Genomic DNA, 20,073 nt, shown 5'->3' with positions numbered 1-20,073 from the left:
AAGAATGGGTCATATTGTACCATAATTGCTATATCACTTTTCATCATCACAGAAATGTACAAATGGTCAATAAAATGTATTTCAAATGTATTTCAAATGTATTTCAAACCTTCCACAGATGTGCCCTAAAAAATCATTTTTTTTACTTTTTACTTGCTTTTATTTAGGCCATGCAGGCCTGGACCTATGTAGCATTGTCTAGAGCTGAAGTGAGAACAATACCAAATGCCACTGACCTAGCCTCCAAAAACATTTAATCTAGTAGCCATTTTTCCTAGAGATAAAATTTAGTGATTATATGCAATTTTACTCTTCTAAAATAAGGTTTTGAATTTTAAAATGACTTATATATATGTAACACCTCTGTGTACCTTCTTTTTATTAAGAAGAAAAATTATATTTACAAAAAAAATAAAAGGACAAAAAAGCTTCTCAGCAGGAAAATACATTACAATCACAGTCTGATTCTGACCCAAGCACATACAATACAATACAAAAAATAATACAATAAGAGCTCATCTAAAGTAAAATGAAGAGTAAGGCCAGGCGCAGAGGTCAAGTGGTAGAGCACTAGGTTGCCCAGCACCAGCCTCTGAATCAAAACCACAGTACTGCCAAGGGATAAAATAAAGTATTAAAGTTAAGGAAACATGCAGATAAAATATGATGGACAACAAAGAAAGACACACCTGTAATCACAACACTTGGGAGATTAAGCAGTAGAATTATGAAGTTAAGATCACACTTGACTACATAATGAGACTACATCTTAAATAACATAGAATAAAATAAATCAAACAAAAATTTTAATGACTAGGGTGTAGTTGAAGTGTAATTAAAGTAGTTTTTGTATGCACAAAAATTACATGCTTTGATAACTACAACTTTCAGTTTACACTGCAGTACAATGTGCTCAGTGGCTGGAATCCCTCCTGAGGAACTCTATGGCAGTTGATGCACTTGTATTCTTGGCTGGACTGAGGGTTTTGCTAGACAAACAGTGTTTTGATCTCAATTCGTGGATCCCACTTACAACTCTTTTTTTTAATACACCACCTACAAATCTCTCCCATCTCAATAACAGGGCCTTCTGGCTTTCAAGTGAATTTATCTTTGATATCTCTTAGGGTTCTCCTCCCCTTTGTCTGGAACTGCTCTGTTCCTGGGTCCACATTCAGCAGCTTATTCTGAGAAGAGTTGTAACTATTTGCTAGCCATCTCTATCCACTACCATCTCCACCCCAAATTAGTCTTTGGTATCAGTATGAGTCAGGTCAGAGGATAGAGCCAGCCTGGGCTGGCTTTGAACCATGATCCTCAGACCTTAGCCACTTGAATAGCTAGGATCACAGGAGTGAGACACTGGCACCCGGCCATCATTTCTTTCTTCCAGGAAAATTTAGGGGGGTGGAATAGCACAGCAGCACATATATTTGATAGCAACTGCCCCAGGGTGAACCAGATGCTCAGATAAAACCACTGACTTTGATATTGCCTTTGGTATCCAACAGGATATTGTTGGAATTAAGGTATCTGTGTGTGATTCTGTTCTGGTATGGGTAGTGAACAGCACTTACAATTTGTGTGAAGAGCCTCTTGGTTTCATCCTCATATAGGCGGCAGGATTTTGAGATCCACCCCAGAAGGTATCCCCTACTGGCCAGTTCCATTGATGAGATACATATACTCTTCCTTCTCCATCACCTGGTACAACCTGATGGTGTGTTTGTGCCATACCTTCTTAAAAATGTCCACTTCATTCTTTAATTGATGACTGGAGGACTCTTGCTGTTATGCCATGGTTGCAGGACCTCCCCCCCCTCCTGCCCCGCAAGAAGACCACTGAGATTCAGACTCTACAGCTGTTTTATTTAAATGGGCTGCAGCTTGGGCCTCATCCTACACTCTGACACAGCGGAGCCTAGGAGGAGAGCCCCGAGCTAAGGATTTGCAGGTCTTATAAAGGCACACAATCAACCAAGTGTTTGTATTACCACCACATGTTGCTTTGCTAGACAGACACAAGCAACAAGTGGTCACTGTCTCAAACTTTAGCCTTTCAATCCCCCCCCCCCGCGCTTGATTTATGGTCCTGAGCCACAATCTTGTGGCTCTGGCCCAAAACTAAACTTCAACAGCTCTTGATCTTGAACGAGTATACCAATAACAATCAGTCCATTTATCTTTTCTTGCATATGCGGAGTGGTTGGGTCAGATGGTTGGAGACTTCCCATGTTTCCTGATGGCCATCCAGGGCAAAGGGGTCAGCTGGTCTGGCATGGGAGCAGTGGATCTAAGCAGCAACGCCGTCCACTTTAAGGGCAGTGGGTGTAGCCAGTAGCACCATGTAAGGTCCCTTCAATCGTGTTTCCGGAGATCACAAGTTGTGCCTTCGAACAAACACCCAGTCCCTTGGTTTAAACAAATGTGGGATAGGAATAGGAGCAGAATCATATAATTCTCTAAGCTGGGGCCACATACTCTTATGCACCAGCTTTAAATAGTCAAGCTTACACAGAAATTCAGTATCATCCAAATCAGCAAGCAATTAAAGACAAGCCGATAGGGTGAATTTCTTATTCTAAACAAAGCAAAAGGAAGGAGCGATACCCCGTCTACACCAGTCTCCTAGGCCAATTTAGTTAAGGTCTCTTATAGAGTCTGATTCATACCTGCCCTGAACTCTGGGGTCTATAAGCACAGTGCAATTTCCAATCCATCCCCAATGTCGGAGCTATTCGCTGACTTACTTTTGAGACAAAGGCCAGTCCATTGTCTGACTTATTGGGGGATGGGAAGCCATACCTGGGTAGAATTTCTTCCAGGATCTTCTTAGCCACGACATTTGTGGTCTCATGCTTTGTTGGGTAGGCTTCAACCCATACTGAAAAGGTTTCTACAAAAACTAGCAAATTTTTATATCCAAATTTTCCAGTTTTAATTTCTGTGAAGTCTATTTCCCAATACACACCTGGCCTATCTCCATGGAGGCAAGCTCCTTTAGTAACCGGCTGATTGGGGGCATTGGTGAGCTGACAGGCTTTACAATTTTTCACAATGTCCTCAAGAGTTGATTCCCTTGCTTTTTACTTCTGAGTGTCAGAGCAAGTCCTGCATTCTTCAGGTTCCCATGTGAGAGACCCGATGGATTCTCTTAAGAATCCCCTTGCCCAATCTTTGTGGCAAGGTAAGTTTTCCCTCACCAGTTTTCATCTAGTCTTTTTTTTCCTTCTCTGCCAGGGGGTTTATAGGCCATGGGAATTTTCTTTATCCACTCCAAGTCTTCTTGGGAGTACTGAGGCTCAGGAGGCAAAGCTCGTGGCCCTGGGTCTACTAGAGTCAGTACTTACACTCTGGGCTGGAGGGCCGCCTCCTTAGCTGCCTGATCAGCCAAGTTATTTCCTTTGGTTATTGAATCAGTTCCCTTTTGATAGCCTGGGCAGTGCATAATGGCAATATTTGCTGTTTCCCATTGGGCACAGATGAGGCTTAAATTTTCTTGTTTTTAATAGTCTTTCCCTCAGCTGTCAGCATCCCCCTCTCTTGGTAAATGGCTCCACGGACATGCACGGTGGCAAAAGCATACCGACTGTCTGTGTAAATGTTTAGTCTCTTCCATTTTCCCATTTGTAGGGCTTTTGTTAGTGCCACTAGCTCTGCTCTTTGTGCAGATGGTCCCTGGTGGAGTGCTTCTACCCACGCTATCACAGTGTCCATGGTGACTGCTGGGCCCATATACCTTTTTCCATCTCGAATGAAACTGCTGCCATCTGTGAACCAGGTATGCTCAGCATGCAGTAGTGGTGAGTCCAACAAATCTGGCCTCTTTTCCTTGGCCCGGTTTCTCTTTTCATGCTCCATGTTACGTTCTCTGTCCTTCCTTTCCTGTCTTTGCTCCTCTGTCTCTCTTATTGTAAACCTTTGCTGCCGCGGCTACTAGATCCCTAATTATAGACTGTCTAGAGCCTGCAACTTTATATCTGGTGCAGCTTGATTTATATAGGCAAACATAATCATCTGAGCCGACTCCTGTGTCTCAAGATCATATTGAGTATATTGACTAAAAGCTTCCAAGAGCCGCTCAAGATATGCTGCTGGACTTTCACTTACTCCCTGTCTTATATTATAAACCTTGGCCATATTAGTAGGTTGGCAAGCCGCCACCTTGAGACCTGCCAACAGAGCCTGGCGGTAGATGAGGAGATGCTCCCTATCTTCAACTGTCTTGTAGTCCCATGTTGGTTGGATCTCAGGAAAATAGGCAGCGATCAGGGCAGGATCCGTGATGGGCACTCCCGTGGGGCCACAGATATGTTTCTGGGCCGCTTCTCAGATATGGTCTCTCAATTCAGTGGTAAAAAGAACTTGTAAAAGCTGACTGCAATCATCCCAAGTGGGCTGATGAGTAAAGAGAATAGTTTCAAGCAAACAAATTAAATCCTAGGGTTTCTCAGAAAAGAGGGCATTTTGGATGCACCAATTGTATAGAGCATTGGTAGAAAATGGACACTATTGTGTTGCTGTTGACCATCCACATCCACAGTACCTATGGCACGTAGAGAAAAAAACACCTGCATTAGATGGGGGGTTGATCCCACTGCGGCATTGAGTGACTGGCCCCTCAGAAACTTGAAGGGCAGGTGCCAAGTGTTCTATAGCTCCCTCCTCCTCTTGATCATTCTCAGGTTCTGCAAAAGGAACCTGGGAAGGGGAGTATGGGGGAGGAAACATTTCTTCTTCCAAGTTATCTCCCTGAAAAACCAGGGGTACACCTTCTTTTCCTCTTTCTTAGTTTCTTTTTGTAAGTCTAGGGGGCTAGATGGAGTGTTGCCCGTGGTTTCCAGTCCTGTCAGTCATACAGTCCATAAAACAATAAACAGTACAAACAAAACACATGCAGGCCTGACAGTTACAAAAAAAAAGCTTACAAAGTGGAGATCTCCCAAATTGGTCCACTGACTCCTGTCATGGCGGCATTCCATACCCATGCCCCACAGCAGAAGGAACAGACTCACAGTGGGCGAGTTGGGCTTTGGTTAGAAGGCTCTCTTGGTCAGTTCCAGCCCAACACCAAACCAACTCTCGCCCCACAATTCACACGGCGGGGTTTCAAGGACCCCTCCCCCCCCCCCCCCCGGCCCCACACAGCAGGGTTCCAAGGACCCCTGCCTCACACGGCAGGGTTCCAAGTACCCCCGCCCCAGAAGGCGGGGTTCCAAGGACCCCCCCACTCCAAATGGTGGGGTCCAAGGACCCCTGCTCAACACAGCAGAGTTATCCCCTCCCCACAAGAGGATCTGGGACATCTCCTAGTTCCTCCAGTGTTGTCGTGCAAGCGGGTCCACTTTGACAACCCTTTACGAATTGGAGGGGCCATCCTCACAAGGGAAAATGAAAGTAAAACAGACAAACGAGAGGACAAGGCAAATTAACCAAGACAGCGCTGTTTTACATTTGGAGTCTGAGGTCTCCGGGGTCTTTGGGGGGTATCCCGAACCAGCCCCCACTAATATGTTATGCCATGGTTGCAGGAACCCCCCCCCCCCCCCCCCCGCAAAGACCACTGAATGTCAGACTCTACAGCTGTTTTATTTAAACGGGCTGCATCTTGGGCCTCGTCCTACACTTTGGTACAGCGGAGCCTAGGAAGAGAGCCCTGAGCTAAGTATTTGCAGGTCTTATAAAGGCACACAATCAACCAGGTGTTCGGATTACCACCACGTGTTGCTTTGCTAGACAGAAACAAGCAACAAGTGGTCACTGCCTCAAACTTTAACCTTTCATCCCTTCAGGAGTATTTTAACTGCCACTTCCATGTGTGTGAGGTGTGGATAGCCAGCTTCACTTGTCCATTGGTACCATGGTCAATGAGCTCTTTCATCTGGTATTGACTGATGATCTCTTCATTCAAGGATATGGAGGATGATTCTTTGTATTCTTCCATCCTTCTGCTATGATGGCAGGTAGCAAGTCTACCTAAAATTAACTAAATAAAATAATGGAAACACAGAAAAAATAAAAAGAAATACCAAAACCAAACGACAACTCACACCCCCCCCCACCATATCAGAAAAATCATGAATTTTGCTTTGAGTCAGTCCAACATGTCACCAATCAAGAGCTCCTAGAGGTGTTAACTCACATAGGTTGGAGCACAGTGGCTTCCTATATACACTGCATGACCTCTCAAAAGGGAGATATCGCAGCCCATCACAGTGACATCATAGAAGAAATGGACCAATCAGAGTCTGGGCCAGTGAAGTCAGAGAAAAAGTGGACCAATCATAGCTTGCCAGCATTGATACTCTAGCCCATAAGCTTCAAAGACAGTTGCTAAGGACTCCATATGGGCTTGAGGTTGCCCTGGTCATTGTTATGCCATTCCTGAAACTACTAGAACAGTGGTCAAAGTCCTCTGATCTTGTAGAGGACTCCTGAATCTCATAAATTGCTTCTGTGGAGACACTGGCCAATAGCCTCCATGCTTGATGGCCACCTTATCCTATATTTGTTCAAGCAATGATATGGCAAGAAGACCTCCGTCCTACTCAAGGACAGCTCTCCAACAATTTGCTTCTGAGGTTACAAGGCCCAGGCTGTCTTTGAGCCACAATCCTCACAATTCACCTTCCTGAGTAGTTAAGGTTATATGCCTGAGCCATCATTAGGTACTTAGCTCATCTCTCTCACATTTGGGGGAAGTATATATATATTTGTTAGAAAGGTTGGTATTAGATATGTCCTTTTAACACCTTAAATGTGTTGCCCTTGCTGTCTAATATTTAATCTAGTGTTTGATTAGAAATTTGTCATAATATGATTGAAGATCCCTTGTGTGATGAGTTGTGTCTCTGTGCTTTGGGAGGTTTCCTGTCTTTGTTTAATTAGAATGTGTCTTAGTGTGGACCTGTGTAATTATGTTAATTGTCTTCTTTAAGCTGCTAGATTCCTGGATAGAAGGGTTCATGCTTTCAATCAAATTTGGGAAGGATTTGGTCATTATTCCTTCAAATACTATGTATTTCATTTTTTTTATCCCTGTATGTTATACATATATACATTATACATTGTACATACAATACATATTCACATTGTATATTTGAATATACATATATATGCCTACATATTTATATTATATATACATTTATATACATATATTTTTCACATAACTTCCACTTTTGTGATTGTTTATGGTAGGAAGTCTAGATTGATCTCAGCTACTCCATCAGAGTTAGAGTTAGGAGTTTTCCTTTTTATTTCTTGGTGAAAATATGCATTTCTCAGCAAGGATATCAAAACCAGTACAAATAAAAGCTAGCTTTGAGTTCTCTCTCTCTCTCTCTCTCTCTCTCTCTCTCTCTCTCTCTCTCTCTCTCTCAATTTCTCTCTTTCTCTCTCTCTTTCTGATTTCCTGCCTCTGTTTCCAGCTCTCTGAGCACAGGACCATTGCTTACCAAGTTGTTTTATTGTGTGCTGTGATCTACTAGTGTGCGCACAGTCATGCTTCAAAGGTCACCATGCTGCACCTGGAAGAGGAGCTGTCTACAAAGTCAGCCTGCATGGGTGTGCCTGCCTCTTTCTTGAGGTCAGAGTCCCCATAGCTACTGGGGTGGCCTTAGTAGATGCTCATGTGCCCGGACTGCTGACTGCTGAATGTGGGCGACTCAAGCACAGCCTCTTTATTTACCCAAGTCAGAAGTCTGTGTTGGATCCTGGGGGCACTGCCCTGTTGGTGACTGTGCTAGGAGGAAGGCTGTGGGTAGCAGGAGCCTCAATGTGGCCTGACATCTGGGGAAGAGAAAGAATAGGTCAACTCTAAAGGGAAAAAGAATGAAGAGAGAAAAGAAGCAGTAAAACCTTTATCAATTCAAAACACAAGAGTTTGGAAGTGGAAAGGCAGTGGAAATATTCTAAATAACAATAAAAATTGCTAACATGGATAGAAGATGGATCACATTTTGTCATATATAATTTTGAAAAAAACATACTAGGAATGAAAATTTAAAAGTCAAAATTTAAAACACTATTTGGATTATAACTACACAGTATAGCTCAGCGGTTAAACATTGGCCTAGCATATGTGAAGCAATGGTGTGATCTCTTAAGCATTACAAAGCACACACACAAAAACCACAAGAACACACACACACACACACACACACCACATACACACATTTGGAATATTGATATTATCATATTAAACAGAGGAAATTATCACAAATAGAAAATGTAGGTTAATATATGAAATAATAATATTTCTCGTCCTATTTAAAAGTTTAGTAGAAATAAAATAATCACAATAGATTCTTATAGATTAAGTAAACTGAAAATTAAGCAATAGAAGACATGAGAACCTTTTCAAATAAGTTTTAAATAATAAACATTTTGACACATGTATCCTTTCATTTTGACAAAAAATTGATGCTAGTGGTGTTTTAAATCAAGATTTAGAATATTATAACCAAGTGCTCTATATCTCGCTAGGGGTGGCTATATCTCTAATCATTTCTCTCTGAATATTTTTATAATAAGATATTATAGTTGCTCAGTCTCTCCCGAATTACAAACCCTATTTACATTTCCCACCATAGCTAGAAAATAGCAGCCACAAATCACCATGCCCAGCTCAAACATTTTTTTTTTAAGTTAAGTAAAAATATTTCCAAAAATCACCAGGTAATGAAACTTTTCTTAATAAAGTATGTGCGTCTTAAAAATACAGTATTTGCTACCTGGACAAATATGTTTACATCTATAAGAAATAATTTTTTTAAATTTACCAACCGTATAAAAATTCAAAAAATAATTTTTAAATATTCACTTTATAAATATTTTAAAAACAAAATATATGTGTCTGAATAATTTACATGCGTAAAAATCATGCAAAATTATATTAACTAGTCCTACAACTCTGAAAAAAGAATTACCCTGAAGAAACAGAAGAAAATATTTAAGTTCAAAATTTGAAATTTAGAAAATAAAATGAAATGTACTTTTTAGATGACTAAAGTAACTGTAAACCCTCTGCATACAAATTTTCTTATAAAAATGCATGAACAAAGAAAGCAAAAGCACTCATTGATCAATAGCAACAGCAAAAGCATCAGTAGTTCTTTTTTTGAGCATACAAAAAAAATCGATGTAAGAGATAACAACGTTCCTTCCATAAGCTGGGAAGGGAGGTGAAGGGTAAACAAAGGAGAAGGCTGCAATGCTTGGTAAGAAATGTATGCATTATCCTGCCCATGTAATTGTAACCCCTCTGTACAGTATGCTCTCAAATAAAATAAAATTAAATTAAAAATAAATAAATAAATAAATAAAAGAAATGTACTTATTTATGTAACTGTAACCCCTTTGTACATTACCTTTACAATAAAATTAAATTGAAATTAAAAATAAACCAAACAATATACCAATAAGAATTCTTATAAGCCATTGGTTAAAACCTTTGTAAAAAATTGCCCTAAGTACCCAAGGAATATATTTTGATGATGCTACTTTAATAATTAAACTTCAGTAGAGAAGCAAAAAGTGTAAAAACTGTTACAAAGTAAAGTAATTAATCAGAATATGTTACTATTCATAATAATCATAAGCTGAATTTATAGAGATAGTCAAATATGTAAGAAATGAGACAATTTGCCATACATTTGCACTTAATATGTGAGAAAGAATTTTCTAGGTCTTAAATATATCTTAAGCTTAATACTCAAAACTTAAAATATATCTTAAATTTAATAAAGAACCTATTCTGTCACATCATATGATAATCAGATAAAGCTGATATTAGAGCAAAGAACAGATTCTACTAAGTTTTTGTATGTTAATGTATATACTTATTTTGGTTGTGGGAAACTGTGGGGATTTCGACTTGAGTTATTGCTCATGCTAGGCAGGCGTCATATCAGTGGCTAATTTTAGGATAGGGGTTCCCTTTCCACAAGAACATGCATCTGATCTGTCATTTTAGCCTTCCCATCATCAATGGAATCAGAGTTGCAGACCAACTTGTCTAGCTTCCTACCTTGCCTGTCCTGGATTCCGCAGTCCTTCCAATCTTAGACTGTAGATAGTGCAGTGTGGTGGAAATGATCCAATGCACCCAGCTATAGATTGAGAAGGAGGTCCACTAAACTTTCGGCCTGGTTCTATTCTCAAGCCTCCTCAGTAGTTATGAGTAGAGGTGGGAGCCCATGGTGTCAAGCAGTAAGAGTATTTTCTAAAGTAACTAGACATATATATGACTTGTGATTACCTCAGGAAAAAATAAAAAAGCAGTGAAGCATAGAGGACAGACAGAATTTTAACTAGCTACTCAGAGGCTGAATCAGCTTAGGTAGCTACTCGAGAGAATGAGATCTGAAGGCCACTGTTCAAAGCCAGTCAAATCATGAAAATACATGCGATTATCTCCAAAAAACCAGAAGTGGAACAGTGGCTCAAGTGGTAGACCATTACCTTTAGACAGAGAAGCTGAGGAATAATGCTTGCGCAGTATGAAGCCTCAAGAATAATGAATGTATGCATGAGCACATGCACATGTGTGTGCGGGGACTCGCATGAGCGTCCACACACATGCACACAAACACACACAAATGAGTATTTCAATGTGAAGTGCTTTCATTTTAACCTTGCTGTACTTTATTTCCCTGTATTAGTTCACAAATTAACAAAATCAGCTAACCACCTATTTACATACAACTCATGTTTCTTTAAAGTTTACTCTCTTTTTGGAAGCCTGCTTTTATTTGACCCAAAAGTAAATTATTCAGGAAGTCAATTCATCTCTCTCAAGTCTGTTGTATTAGATGATTTTTAGGTTCCTCCTAGGAACATGATTTTGTGTAATCCTGCATGAAGCAACATAACCCTGTCAAACAATTAATAATAGGTTTTTCTCCACTTGGCGAACATCTGTAGTTTTACTAACTTCATAAAATTCATGATCTGTCTGTGTATGCCAAAGACTGCTGGGCAAATAAAAAGACCCTTCTCAGAACTTAGCATTTGTATACTATTCATAGGTATGAGGTGTTTAAATATTACTGAATTTTTTTTGGAATAAATAATATTCATCTTGACTATCTTGAGAAAGAAAAATTAGTTTCTCAGCGCTTCAGGTAAGAACATGAGTGAAAGAAACAAAAGGAAAAGTGAAGAACAATAATCCATATATTCAAATGAAACAAAACAACCCAAGAAAACACAAATTAATTCAGTACTCAAGAACCTGCAGGAAATGCAAATATAAAAAAAAATCAACTATGACAAGCTTATGAATATCCTTAATCCATGGGAGTGAACTGTTGTAAGGATAGTGCTTAAAGCCCAGACTGGACAGAAAGATCTGTACACAATGCCACGCAGCTGTTATTTTAAATTCCAGGAAGAATAACATAAAGTGTACTGAGCCCCAAATCAGATACAAGTAGGAAGTCAGATTCTATCTGAAAAATAATCAGGATAATTTAAGTCTGAGGACATGACAAAATGGTAAGAACAACCATTTCGGGGGCACAAGACACTCAATTCAAACTCTAATATTATGGATATTAAAGAAAAAAACTATGATTTTAAATAATTGGAATAATGGTAAGATTTGAGTATTTGAGTGGAGAAAAATCCATGAGAGAGATAGAATGAACCCACATTGCAATACTTTCTACTTAAGTGATAATGTTTTGTGGTACTTCAGACAAAACAGTTACCTTGCTAATGAGTATGGATTTGCACTTGGGTGATGGAAATAATCTACTTACACAGGGGAAAATTAAATAGATTTTGGGGGGTAGATTGTACTTCTTGAACTAAGACCCTAGATGATGTCCCTGAGCTTTTCCTCTCAAGGCTACCACTCTACCACTTTCAGCCACAGTTCCAATTCTGATTTTCTGTTGGTTGTTTGGAGATAAGAGGCTCATGGACTTTCCTGCCCAGGATGGCTTCAAACCACAATCGTCAGATCTCACCCTCCGAGTAACCAGAATTCCAGCCATGAGTCATCAATGATTTTAATAATTGAGTAAATTGTGCAGTTACAGAAGTTATAAATTATCCTTATAACCTGTGTAATATATGTGTGTGTATATATCAATTCATACGGATAGAAATATTTTAGCATACTTTTGTATCTACAATAGAGTTGTGAAATCATCCTTCATTATAAAATAAAATGGTAGCCGGGCGCCGGTGGCTCATGCCTGTAATCCTAGCTACTCAGGAGGCAGAGATCTGAGAATCGCAAGTCAAAGCAGACAGGAAAGGAAAGTTGGAGAGATTCTTATCTCCAATAAACCACTCAAAAACCGGAAGGGGCACTGTGGCCCAATTGGTAGAGTGCTAGCCATTAGCTGAAGAGCTGAGGGAGAGCGCCCAGGTCCCAAGTTCAAGCCCCACGACAGACGAAAAATAAATAAATAAAAATAAAATAAAGTGGAAACAAAAGTTAATAAGGAGCAAAACAAAGAGAATTGTCACAGGTTTCTTGTTGTTGAATGTAATATGAATTGTGAGAATCAGTTTGGCAAAATCATCTCTACGTTAACAAAATGGATAATAGCTATTAAATCCAATCCATCTATTTGCCCATATTGTGCATCCTCACACATGAGTGTCAAAATCAAACCACAGTTTCTGCCATTGTATTTAACTCACCTGTTATAAGTTAGAGGATAGATGAAGTAATCAAATAAAGATTAAATAATAGTATGTGAGGCTATGAGTTAAAGCTGAAAATGATTTTAAGTATGATAATAGCTTATTAAATTGCATATTTCTTACTTTTACTCTATTGTCATGTCCCTCATTCCCACATTAGAAAAGTACATAGAAGGTTCTCACTAAATTATATGTACAATTATGAAAAAAAGTATTGAAAAAATATGGACACAGTGTGGTTTTAGCTTATTGTGACCTGTAGGGGGTAGTGTGTTTTTGAGGATTTGCAATACGTTCTAATGGAGATGAAGAGAGGGATGTGATTATTCTGGAAAACTGGCTAGAGGGTTGTTCCCAGAAAGATAGTGATGAATTCTTCCAAAAGGTTACAGTAAAATCACTTTCACAACCATGTTCACTGCTGCACTATTCACCGTAGAAAACTGATGGAAATAGCCCAGATACCCTTTGGCAGAGGGATGGTTAGAGAAAGTGTGGCACATGTACACAATTGGATTGCACCAATCCATTATGAAGACTGTTACATTATTTGCAAAGAAATGGATAGATCTAAAAATATGTTAAGTAAACTAAGTCAGAGACACACACACAAAGGACCCATGTTCTGTCTCATATTTGGAAGATAGAACTTTATGCAAGTTTTCACAACAATATTAACCAAAGCATGCTATTTGCAGAGGAGAATTTCAAAGGTGTATTTTCTTATAAAATTGAATTTTTAATCCAACAAAATGAATACCAGGAAACTATCACTTAAGATGTGAGGGGAATTCAAAGGGAAGGAATAAAAAGAGTTATGGAGGAAGAGCGTGAAGGCATAATATTCAATACAGATAGTATGAAAGTAGAAAAAATTAAAGTGGGGTGAGATTTGGAAGGGTGTGGAGAAGTTATGTAAAGATCCATTGTACTTAAAAACTGATTTGTTGAATGGAAATTCTCTTGTACAATTATTTAAGATAATAAAAATATAATTAAAAACAATGGAGACATTTTATCTTAAGCTGTGTTCTCTTAAACCATGAGTCAATATAATAGTTTCCTCCTCAGAAATGTTCTTTGCAGGTATGTTCCTCACATTAACAGAAAAGTGATCAGCACAATGTATATCAATCCATCACATTGCACATCATAAAGAGACACACTATAAATTCTATTTCCATCTCTTTTAAAAATAAAATTGTTTGCTCTATAAATTGATCAGAGGCATGGATTTTGTGGCTAGTTAGTTCATTGAACATCTGTCTCTCTCTTCCTCTTTCTCATTCATGGTTCTCATATGATTGTTCCATAATTATCCTAATTTATTTTGTTGTTATATTTTTGGTTGCATCATTTCACTTTCTGCTCTGCCATTTCCCAAATCATTTACATAGAAAGTATTATTTCCTATGTTTTCATTCCTAGAATAAGCTGCACATGGATACACCACTGGTCCTCATTTTCATTCTGTACCTTTTAATACGGAGGAAAATCTTTCCTCTGCTTTCTATCAATTCTCTACTCTCCAGTTAGAATAATTTAGAATAGTAAAAATGGAAAAAGAGAAAATAAGTCATGGTGAAAAAAAAATGTAGAAAATTCACTGGATTTTTCTGAACAGTTCAACCAACGTCAACTCCTGGGGAAATACATAGACACCTCATTCCGACCGGTATTCAGTCTCTGGTTAGGCAATTCTGATGAAGACAAGGAAGAAGATGAAAAAGTGAGGAATGGTATCATTTGCAAGAAAAAAATGGAGAAGGATCCAAGCAAATTTCTTCTTTAGGCTGCCGAAATTAATTGGCTTTCTACAGTGTGGTGAAACCTTTCCAAAAAGGCCACTAGGGATGACGATGAGTATACCGCTCTTCATCAGGAAACCTACAGTTGACACTGACACATTGTCCATGAGTTGGTGGCTCGAGGCAGATATTCATGCAATAACTGTGAATGGCTGGACACACCTGCACAGTGCTTATACGTGGAATAATACCAGTGTGGCTTCTTTCTTACTTCATCATGATGCAGATACCAATGTCTAAATGAAAGGCCTCTTGACCCCCTTGCATCTTGCTGCTGGGAATAGAAACAGCAAAGATACGTTTGATCTCCTTCTTTTGAACCATTATATTAAACCAGGTCTGAAGAACAACTTGGAAGAAACTGCATTTGATACTGCCAAAAGATAAGTATGTATGACTACCTCTTTGAAGTTGTGAAAGGCTGTACAAATTGTTCTCCTACGTCTTAATGATTTGGTTAAGTTACTTAAATTTCAAAAATGCCAGTCCATCCTTTGTCTCTGTACAAAATATTTTCACAATACAAAGCAACAGCAATATCTTACTTTAAAAATTCATGGATTCCATGGTATTCTTCCAAATGAATTGCCTGACTTTGATGTCAAAATACATTCAAGAGTTGTTTGTATACATCTATAATGATTTCTGTAGAGCTTGTGATTTTTAAAATCAGAAATAATTTTAACGTATCTGTTGAAATGAGTAGTACAGAACCTAAAGACATTTCCGGTGCTTGTCTGAAGAAAGTATATTTTAACATATTCTGTATTCTGTTTGTAAAATGTCCATAATCTATTTCATTCTCTCCTAGATATAATGCTTTGAATACTACATTATTATATATTATATAAATTCATTAATAAATGTGTCCTTACAGATTGCATTCCATATAAAAACAGTTTAAGATTCTTTTTTCTCCTAGGTCCTTATAGTATTTTATTTCTTTGGGATAAAATTAAAATGTTATCTAATTTCAAAAGTTTTGTAAAGGTTATGCTATGTAAAGACCTTTCTAAATTGAAGATTTAATACACTGATGTCAAACTAACTTTTAATTATATGAATCACATATATTGTTACACTTGTATTTTTGTAATCAACTTTTTAATAACTGTTTTTCATTTCTAGCAACTGAAGAATGAAAAATATGGAATAATTCGCATATTTTCATATCATCCTTGTCCAAGTGGCATGTTAATCTCTATATTGTTGTAATTTATGTATACGTGCTGCTGAAGCATGTAGTATCCTGTAAATTTAAGTTGTTAATGATGCAATCTTTATACAGGCATATATCCTTGGTTGCCTATTTGTAGCAAGGAAACCTTTGTTACTAACAATGTTATTGATCTTATTTCTCTGAAATTCTGTGTATAGTGGAAAACCATATTGTTTGGTAGATTGCTCAAACTTGCATTTTTTTGCCAATGACTATTTTAAGTCTTTTTCATTTTAAATTTGATCATACTTTGAAGCCTTAATGGCTAGGTTCAAAGAGATGGCTTTTCAAGTACTTATTTATCAACTGAGTTAGCTTTGTGGAGCTAATGGATTCAAAGTAAGCCTTGCTGAAGTGCTACTTCTAAACTTTTGCAGCTTAAAATTTCCCAAATGAGGACTTACTGGCACTAATGTCTACTGACCCTTTACCCTTCTTCCATGTAGTAACAGACCAAACAGACTATCTTACCCTGACAGCAAAGATTATCTTACTGGAAAAAAACTAATCTTAGTTACAAGGGATCATAGAGAAATAAACAGTTCTGACTAGAAAGTATTTTATCATAATATAATTGTTTATTATACCTACCATTTCAAAAGTAGCTAAAGCCAAGAAGGTGAAAAAAAAATTGTTCTTATGCATGATTACCTAATGTCCTGACCATCCAACCAGGCAGGAACTTACACTACTGAATTTCTATCACCAAATATTTCTATAGCTCCAGGAGAAGTCCATATTTTTCTCCTTGATATTAGGCCTTAAATTGGTAATGTTTAATCACAGTGTTTCCTCTTGCCTCTAGGCTGTAAATCTACAAATGGTAAAGCTTTAGGTCTAACTCTACCAAACTCTACCAAACTCTGGGGTAGAGATAATGGAATAATCCTGTAAAACAGAGTTGCCTTTGATACCCTAACCACAACAGAACAATGAAAAACATTTCCTTATATTACATATAGTTATATATTTTATATTTATATGTGCTAATTTTATGTTTCACACAATGAAACTTACTAGAATTAATCGATAATTTGACAAATAAATTGATATTTATTACAATAAATAAGATTGGAATATAAATAATTAGGTTTAGAATATATATTAGAATACTAGAAGTATCAATGCAATGTCTTAGGTATAAACTTGTGATGCCTTCTAAGTGTTCTTAGTCTACTGAATTCACATGGTAAAAAACAATGTTGTTTTCCTCTAATCTGCAAGGGATTTTACTCTGCTGCTCTGTATATTGTTTTAACCTCGTTGGCCCAGAATGGTTTTCTAAATATTTCTGATCATACCCAAATTTTGCTGATATGATGTCCAAAAGGTATTATTATTCTACAGGACCCACGCATCCTAGGATCCCAGGTCCCAGTTATCTGCATCATCAGATAACAAGGGCAAGTCTTCCCACCTAGGCCCATGCAACATGCCAACAGAAAGTAATTGAAGACTCATCTTAACTTCTCATTTCCTATAATAATTTAGTTCCTCAATTACACAGGGTTTAGCAGTAAGCAATTGTGAAATGCAAGGCAACTTAAAAATGAAAGATGAGATCACAAAATCTGAGAGAAACTACTGTAATTCACACTTTCAATTTACAGATGACTAGCCCATATGAGTGAACATGATCACAAATGTCACAAGAATATTTTTAATACCCCTCTCCTAATGATTAATGAAAGATTTCAGTCTAGTATAAGTAGGGCAAAAAATAGTTCCTAGAAGGATAGATCCATAATTTGTCTACCAAGGCTCAGAAAACTTGAATTAGAAGTCAAATATCATTCAGAAAAACATTAATTGAGAAGATCCTTAGTGCTTCAAAACACTGGTACTTCAGTAAAACTTGGTTATGTAGTATAAAAAGGTTGTCATTCTCAAATCAATGGTAACCTATATTTAATCTCCTGAAAATATATTCCTTTTCAAATAATTTTTTAGGGGGTCCGGGTGTGGGGCCTGATCTCTGGGGCTTGGGCGCTATCCCCTCAGCTCTTCAGCTTAAGGCTAGGACTCTACCACTTGAGTCACAGCACAACTTCCAGATTTTTTTTTTTGGTCATGTGATGCTGGGGAATTGAACACAGGACCTCATGCATGCAAGCAAGTGCTTTACCACTGAACCACCTTCCCAGCCCCTCAAATAAACTTTTTAAAGACACATTCTCCAAAATAACATTTGACGAGTAGATGATACTTAGTGACATTACAAGTTTTTCAAGCGGAAGGAACAAGTTACAATAGAGTTGATTTATTATCCAGCACTAATACCAAACAGGTTCAACCATTCCTTAAATTATACAAATAGTAGCCCCCTCCATTTGTGTTGTTCAGTAGATGCCTTCCAGAAATGTGTTACATAGATCAGCCTCCCATATTTCAAGCCTAAACATTAGCTAATAAAGTAAGTTTCATCAAATAATAAGGTACATTTTAAAAGATCACGGATATTTGCCTTATCATGTTGATTGATGTTTTCCTTAAGAAAGATGACTTCAAGTTTTGAATATGGGTACTCATTAGAAATGTGAGAAACATAAAATCTGTCTTCTATTTCTATCATATTCCTCCACAGTAATAAATTTTAGTTTTCTTCTTTTCCCAAAAGTTATAGGTAGTAGAAAATATTATCTCATGTAAAATAAAATAATCACAAACCATTGTACGAAGCCATTTATAAAAACTGCTATTTAGGAAAACATTCTTAGCCATTTTTAAACTTTCTTGTTGACTAGAGATTAATCTTCCAAATGGATAAGAATAAAATCATGTCTAGGTGCTTCACGTCTCCAGTCTTGCAAATTGTTATTGCAGATGAATTAATTATGGAAATATAAGCTGATATCAGTTCAAGTATATGCAGGATTGAAATGCCATGGAATGTACATAAACCTGTCAAAGTATGAACAGACAGTTTAAAAGAATGACTATCAAGAAGTTGAAACCAGAGAAGAATATTAGTAAAAACATAGAATGAATGAAAAATGAAAAAATGGCAAGTACAACTAGAATACTCAATGTATACATGTGATAAAGGAAGTGGTAAATCTGAAATAAATCTTGGAGAAGAGTTTGGTTGAGAATGATAGAAGGAGTGACTCTGATCCAGGAGCACTGGACAATTACAAGGACATATTTAATTGTAACACACTACCACAACCTTTTGAAATTCAGTTAAAAAAACAACAAACACCAAACACACAAAAATCACAACCAAACGGCAATCTCTAGAGAGTATGAATATGACCTCTCAAAATTTTAAATAGTTAATCAAAAGCAGTATGGGAAAAGCAAACCAACTGTTCAAAGAGGGCAGTTTGGGGTAGGGGAGAATTTTGAACAGACTTAAATAGATTGTCTAACGTTATAAATCACCTACATCTGCAGCAAATATTTTCTAATGGGAGATCTCTTTGTCTGAACTGGATATTCCAGTCCTGAGATACACTTGATAGCTGGTGAATATAGAATGGAAGAAACAAGAACAAAACCCATTACTCTATTGGAGAGAAAACAGTCCTCTATGTTTTCTCTCATCGCTCTTCACTACTCTTTTTCATACTTTTCAGTCAAGTGATTTTGAATTATATCTTTCCTTCTTTGTTCTGGCAAAGTAATCGGTCAATGTAATTCACTAAATAGTATTTGCCATTTTTTCTATTATGCTGTTTACTTGTCCAAGCGAGTCCATTAAACTTCCCTCTTGTATTTGGTTGCCACGAAAACCCAACATCTATGATAATGAGGACAAACTCTCATGTAAAACGTTGTCTCCACAAAACCAGTCCAAGAAGCTGTGATCACAAATATTTAGCTATACTTTTTTGTTCTTTTACCTTGAAAGTCTTCTTGTGTCTAAAGTGCCCACAAAAATAAGTACTCCACCACTTTTTGGTTCAATTACTTCTAACCTTAAAATATAGTTTGCTAACAAGATGCTTAGAGGAAACTGAAGAATACTCCACTTTTATCTTCTCACTTAAGACTCTTGTTAGATACCATATCAGGAACAGTGAAGTTATTCTTTGCAAAATTACTTCAATAGATTATTTTTCTTTTGGTCTTGCATTTGCTTAACAAGATGTATGGAGGGGCTGGGAAGTTGGCTCAGTGGTAGAGTACTTGCCTTGCATGCTCGAGGCCCTGGGTTCGATTCCTCAGCACCACATAAGAAAAAAAGCCGGAAGTGGCGCTGTGGCTCAAGTGGTAGAGTGCTAGCCTTGAGCTGAAGAGCTGAGGGGCAGCGCCCAGGCCCAGACGACCAGACCCCCCCCAAAAAAAACCCCAAAAAACAAACAAACATATGTGTGGAGAAGAATAGAGTTAAATCACCCATACCTTAGATGACAGTGTCTGTTACAAAGGACAATACTTCTA

At 37.7% G+C, this 20,073-nt stretch overlaps 1 pseudogene; it reads right to left on the bottom strand.

Moving 5' to 3' along the window:
• Positions 1 to 15,609: 15,609 nt before the first annotated feature.
• LOC122117586 lies at positions 15,610 to 15,709 on the bottom strand (annotated as a pseudogene).
• Positions 15,710 to 20,073: the final 4,364 nt, after the last annotated feature.

Source organism: Dipodomys spectabilis, unplaced genomic scaffold (genome assembly GCF_019054845.1).
Source record: "Dipodomys spectabilis isolate Male_0828 unplaced genomic scaffold, ASM1905484v1 ptg000144l, whole genome shotgun sequence".
NCBI lineage: Eukaryota > Metazoa > Chordata > Mammalia > Rodentia > Heteromyidae > Dipodomys > Dipodomys spectabilis.
This window is presented reverse-complemented; position numbering and strand designations above follow the sequence as displayed.